Genomic DNA, 6,877 nt, shown 5'->3' with positions numbered 1-6,877 from the left:
GCTTCGATTGTGTGCTGTTCAATAGATGGTCTTCCTTTCTCCCTTTCACCCTCTATCGCTTCATACTTGTTCGCTTTCAATCTGATGATTTTCAATTATCTTTCGATTATCTACTCCCTCATACTTTGAGTAGAAATGACCGATAAAGCCGATAAACAAATCATTCAGTTATTAACAAACTGTAGTTTGACAGATTGACTCATTGAATAAGAGTCCAATTATGATTCATATTCAGCAATCAGATGATTTATGTTATGCATTGAGTGAGCCATATCGAACAACTCAAGGATGGCGCAGATGACAACGTTACCGGCGGATGATCAAATGTCAGCAGTTCGAGACCCGATTTAGGAAAATTTTAAAATGGTTATATGGAAATAGCAATTGTCCGGAGTACCTCCGGGAGCTCCTCCAGGAGTTTTACCAAGAGTTTCTCCGGGAATCCCTCCAGGAACTTCACAGGGAATTCCTGGATTCGAGGTGAGCCAGCCTTGGACTGAAAACTTCCCAAATAAAGATAATAATAATATTTGAGGTTATGGCTTTCAGTCTTCTTATGCTCAAAAACGGGTTTTACGATTTTATCCGTCGTTTCGGTTACATATATTGTACCTTTATCAAGGAGTCCGGTTTTATTGTTACATTCCCAACTAACATTGGAGTCGGATAAAGCGATTATTTAGTGAAAAATAGCCTTCTTCAGCCAAAAAACTAGCTTGTTCAGCTTAAATTGTTTTTTGGGTTGTCTTAGCATTTCCTAATAAAACGGGACTAAGTTAACTTAGCGACTTAGAATTCCTCTGATAATTTCTACGGGAATTCCTCCGGATGTTCCTCCGGAAATTACTCTGGGAATTCCTCTTCAGAGGTGTATCTCCCGGAGGAGTTCCCGAAGGAACTGCCGGAGGAGCTCCCGTAAGAACTCTCAAAAGAATTTCAGAAGGAACTCCTAGAAGAATTCCTAGAGGACCTCCCGGAGGAACTCCCACAGAAACTATCGGAAGAACTTCGGAAGGAATTTCCAATTAAATTTCTGCAGAAAGCCTACACTGACATACATCCAATCAAATCCATTATATGTGGCACACATAAATTTTGACTATAGCATTTCCCACATAACGGCTATGTGAATTCGCATAGCATATATGTGAAAATACACATAACCGTTATTAACTAATAACCTTTATGTGGATTCTCCTATAGCGGGTGATTATTAACGTACACATAAAATTTATTTGTAAATTTCTTTAGATTTTTGCCAATAAAAATGTGTGGATTTTTATTAGTGTAAATGATTTCCTGAAAAAAGCCTGAATGAGTTCCTGGCAGAGCTACTGGTGGAATTCCCGAAGGAGCTCTCGGAAGAAGTCTCGTAGGAACTTCCGGAGGAATTTCTGAAGAAACTCCCGGGAGAATTTTCAAAGGAACCCCCGGAGGAAATGCCAGTGAAACTATCAGAAGAATCCTCGGAAAAAATCGTGGAAAATTCATCTTATAGACAAATCTCGTCTAGCTGAAACCTTTGTAGGGGTATATAGCTGGACCATCGTCATCGTCAGAGGACATCCCGGAGAATTCTCTGAGGAGTTCCCAGAGAAATTCTCGGAGGAGCTTCTGGGTGAATTTCTATATAAATTCCTAAAGAAAACTAAATGAGTTCCAGAAAGAAAGCCTGAATGAATTCCCAGAAGAAATTCTGGAGAATTTCCTGAAAGAATTTTCAGAGGAACCCCAGTAGGAACTGCCGATAGAACTACTGGAATAATTCTCGGAGGGGAATTAATCTAGGAATTCCTCCGAAAATTTCATTTTCGGTATAATTTCTGTATAAATGTTCGGCGGAATTCCAGGAGAAATTCTTTGAAATTTTCACAAGAAATCAACTTTCAACTTTCGGAATATTCTTAGGAACTTCACGGTGCAATTTTTCAGAAATTCCTATGAGAAACAGCACGAAGAATTATCGGAAGAATTCACTGCAGAACTTATAAAGGAGCTCGTGGAAGATTTCTTGGAGTAAATAATGGTGAAATTTTTGGATTAATTCCCGGCGAAATTAATGGTGAAATTCCTGAAGACATTGTCGAAGAAGTTGCTGGAGGCATTCTTAAAGAATTCCTGATAGAACTTCGGATAGAATGACTGGAGAAATTGTCGATGGAATTCCTGGAGGAAGCTTGCATATTGTTTTTTTCTGCCTATTTGATAATACATATTATTTCAGAGCAGAGCGGATTTGTTTGAAATTCAAATATCATTATTATTAAAACGCACAACGCGAACGTTGCATTGTGGGCATGAATGCGTCACGTTTATTAGCGTTGCGTTCTAGTACAAAACGCTAACTTCAACGCCCAGCGCAACGTACGCATGCTATTGTGATCCAGCCTTTACTGTTGATTGTGGATTTCGTTTCAAAGTTTTTGGAGCTTAGAAGGAAATAGTGCCAAGCACTAATATTCATGTGTTTTCATAAAACCACTATAAAACTACGAATTACACACAAAGAAATACCATTGGTTGAATTAAAAAATCCATTGGTTAAAATAAAAAGTTTCGTTGGTTCTTTTTCGTAGAGAGTTGCGAAAAATCAAAATAAAAGTTCAACAACTTTTGTTTTTAGAAGTAACCTAAAGCCACACTGAAACTAAACTTTTAAAAGTTTAAACTTTCTTTATGAATTGTAGAACCGTCAAATCGAAAGAGGTACGCTACAAAAACTAAAAGTATGTCTATTATTGTTTTAAATGAATGAGTATGTTTATTATTGTTTTCAGACCAGTAAAATCAAGAATAAATTTGCAACCATGAATTATTTTATTAATCAAATTAAAGCAAGGTTAACATTTTTATACTGTCGGCCCGACCCGTTGTTTCCACGAGAGCTTTCATCCTTGAGGTTATCATGATAGATCTCCCGATCCATATTGATCCGCTTAGCTCCATTTATTGGTGGTCAGGAATATAACACAAATTTCGCTGAAACAAATCATACGAATACAAATTAAAAAGTCATAAATCATTAATTTGTCGGGAAAAAAAGGAAAAACTGGAAGCAAATGTATTTGGAATATGTAGATACTTACTATCCAATGCATGGTTTTCAGGAACATGCCTATCATGTGATACAAATCGGGTCCCTTCAAATGCCATTGGCTATGATCTTCCTTGAAGCCAACAGGCAGCAAATTCTCGAATAAAACAGTCTACTGCTTCGCCTTCTGCTGAAACTGCACTCGAAGTTACGTGGAGGAAATCATGATGGATTGTCTCTGTCAATATTAATGGAAAACATTTCACTATTGGTTTACAGCAACTTCGATTATTTATTTAAATAAAACTTACCTTTCACTGCCCATTGCCTGCAGCAGATATCCATTAGGAAAAAACTAGTTTTGACCTCAGCGTTCACGACAGACCAGGATATGTCATCGCTTTCATTTCGGCTGTTTACAAAGGAATAATTATTGGTATTATAACATTGGTATTTCCCTAAATTATCACTATACCGATTTATATCGGACTTTTTTCACCTACCTTATGTTTATTAAGTATTCTCTATCAATCAGAAGAATATTCAGCACAACATTAAAACGATTAAAATTTCGGCACTCCAGTTTGAGAATTTGTTTTTATTGTTTCGCTTTTCTTCCATTCCACACGCACACTCTTTATCGTATCTGTTTTAGAAGTTTGACAGGTCTATAATTTTTACACTGAAAGAAGATACTTTCAAATTTATACTCCGAACAGGAATTTCAAACTTTTAAATTAAAAATATCACTTTCAAAATGAGAAAAAAACTTTTATTTTGATCAAAACAGAACAACTTTCAAATATAAAGTATAAAATTTTCATTAAAACAATTTTTGTTTTTTCTGTGTAGAAGACCCAAAAAGTTGCCACCACCCCACAGTGGTTCCCCCATAGGTCATAAATCCAAAAACACGACTTTATCGAAATTCAACAAGTTATCCCTAAACTGCTACTTTATGGTATACCATATAAGATGCAATCATCATTTTTGTAGAATTTGAGCTAATATGACCTGTATAAGGCTTCGAATTTAAGATAATCCAGCTAAATAAACTATACGTGAAAATGTTGGCATACCTCATGAAACTTATGTTTTACCTTTGAATTCCCTCTTGAAATATCCTCTGAGTAAATATTTACACTCTAGTCTGTCATCTACATGCTATTTCAGCTGGGACCGCTCGCAACCTAGCAAATGGTCAACGAAAAACTCTAATGTGTTTTATGAACAAATTCACAATTTTCTTCTGAATTTCATTATGAACATCCACCAATAAAATATGTTTCCCCTTCAGATCCCCTCCAGAAACATCCTGTGAGTAAATATTTACACTCTAATCTGTCATCTGAAGGCTATTTCAGCTGCGACCGTTTGCGACCAAGCAAATGGTAAACATATAACTTTTCTATGTTTCTTCGACGAAAAGACAATTTTCTTCTAAATTTTGTTATCTTCATCCTCCAAGAAAGTATGTTTCCCCTTCAAATCCCCTCCAGAAACATCCTCTAAGTAAATATTTACACTCTAATCTGTCATCTAAAGGCTATTTCAGCTGCGACCGTTTGCGACCAAGCAAATGGTAAACAAATAACTTTTCTTTGTTTCTTCGACGAAAAAACAATTTTCTTCTAAATTTTGTTATCTTCATCCTCCAAGAAAGTATAGTTCCCCTTCAAATCCCCTCCAGAAACATCCTGTGAGTAAATATTTACACTCTAATCTGTCATCTGAAGGCTATTTCAGTTGCGACCGTTTGCGACCAAGCAAATGGTAAACAAATAACTTTACTATGATTCTTCGACGGAAACACAATTTTCTTCTAAATTTTGTTATCTTCATCCTTTACGAAAATATGTTTCCCCTTGAAATCTCCTCCAGAAACATCCTGTGAGTAAATATTTACAGTCTAATCTGTCGTCTAAAGGCTATTTCAGCTGCGACCATCTGCGACCAAGCAAATGGTAAACAAATAGCTTTACTATGTTTCTTTGACAAAAATACAATTTACTACTCAATTTTGTTATCTTCTTCATCCACTAATAGCCTATTCAGATTGGGCTATTTATGACTTTGTTAAGTGAGAGGGTATCCAATTATTACGAGGTGTTCAGACTGCAGCAAGATAATATATCTTGACGTTTCCATGCTTCCTCATTTGCACGCTAATACAGGGTTGAATTCAAGGAGAGTTTTAAAATTTAATTTGCAAAATCAAGCATTTGTGTGGCGACAATCGAACATTTTTCTGAACAAAGTTTCTACGAAAAAAATATGAAAAGGATTTTCGAAGAATATTTGAAGCTCTCATTAAGGATAATGAGCGAAGCTACATTCATTAGTTGGGTGTGCCGTTCTTCGGGAATCAGACTATTCCTCAATTTATGTTTAAGTTTAAAAAGTATTTTGATTCTGAACTATGATCGAACGGAGATTTGATAGAAAAATTTAGATACTTTTGGGAATTCTCACAAATAAATAAAAAAAGGACGATTGGACCAATTTTCAAGAAATATTATCGAACTAAAATGTATTTCCACCAGTATCTCCATGTATGAAGGGCAACTCAGCAATTAATTTTTTTTTTTAATGGAAACTGAACCATTGCGTTCTACTCGACAATCAATGATACAGCTTCTAACAAAATCGAATCGTGTCAATGTGATATAATTTAAACTGGATGTTGGATGAATATGTATAAACCCATTCAAATCGTACAGTTGTCCCACGTGAAAAATGTTGAAATCCAAAGTATATTAAGCCATTCAAGGAGCAGAATGAGGGACTGACTGTTTACTTCGATGACATTTACTTCCAGGGTGCAGCAGTCGTTAAAAGTGTAGACAACAACCTTCCGTGCACCATGTTTACGGTACTCGTCGCTGCGTGGCGATACCGGCGTTTCTATCTGTGTTGTCAAACCTGCTACTCTATGTTCTGAGATTTTCGAAATTTTCACCATCAGCTCATGGAAGAATGGTAGTTGGAAATCGATAAAATGTATGGGAAAATCAGGTATTTAACAAATTTATGGAAAATTGTGGTGTTTTAGAAGAAAGTGGTGATAAGGAATGAAGTATGAGGTGAAAAGATTATCTCCTGCACTTAGTTTGCACTGATTAGTAGTCTAATAGTGATGAAATTTCGATTTCACTACCATTGAAAAAACGCCATCTCTTGCATTATTCGTTTTGACTGGTCCCTTATTGAAACAATTTATGAAATCATGTTTATTCATGAAATATATTCGTTTTACAACCATTCCTACGGCCCTTGAACTTTGAAAATTTATTCGATTCGTTCTATTAAATCTAGGTTTAAGTTAAATACTTCATGTTAATTCTAGAGAGCATCTGTTTTTTAAACAATTCATGTTGAATAAGTGGAGAATAAATAATTATCATCATTATTTTTCAGCATATAAAATGCTTTCCACAAAACCATCACAATCCGAGTTATTCTTCAGCGCTCAGAAGATTTCCATCTAACATGCATTCGACCCTGGTGCGACAGAAAGAGCATGACTGTCAACTACGAAACGAAATGGAAACAGAGAGAATTTTCTCTCTGGTAAAGAGAGCGTGACGCTTGTCAGTTTTGTTTTGTTGAATTTCTCCCTGCATTCCAGTTAGAACAGAAGCTCTCTCGTAATAATTGTTCGTAATAAATTCTTTTTAGAGGGTATCTTTTGACAGCGCAAAATGTATGGAATATTACGTAAATAATGACATCATAAAGCGTATTTACCCTGAAACGCCAATTATTATGTCATTAATGGCGTAATCTGAATAGGCTATAAGAAAGTATGTTTCCCCTTCAAATCCTCTCCAGAAACATCCTCTG

The 6,877-nt window shown here is 35.7% G+C and overlaps 1 long non-coding RNA gene across 1 annotated transcript; it reads right to left on the bottom strand.

The window, feature by feature from the left end:
* Positions 1–2,859: 2,859 nt before the first annotated feature.
* On the bottom strand, positions 2,860–3,665 carry LOC134203030 (uncharacterized). The gene is made up of 4 exons (XR_009977407.1): positions 3,538–3,665; positions 3,346–3,446; positions 3,087–3,272; positions 2,860–2,979 (listed from the first exon to the last, which is right to left on the bottom strand). It is a non-coding gene; the product is annotated as an uncharacterized LOC134203030 (long non-coding RNA).
* Between the last annotated feature and the right edge of the window lie 3,212 nt (positions 3,666–6,877).

Source organism: Armigeres subalbatus, unplaced genomic scaffold, assembly GCF_024139115.2.
Source record: "Armigeres subalbatus isolate Guangzhou_Male unplaced genomic scaffold, GZ_Asu_2 Contig1590, whole genome shotgun sequence".
Taxonomy (NCBI): Eukaryota; Metazoa; Arthropoda; class Insecta; order Diptera; family Culicidae; genus Armigeres; species Armigeres subalbatus.
The sequence above is the reverse complement of the archived record's forward strand: the minus strand, read 5'-3'. Positions and strand labels throughout refer to the sequence as shown.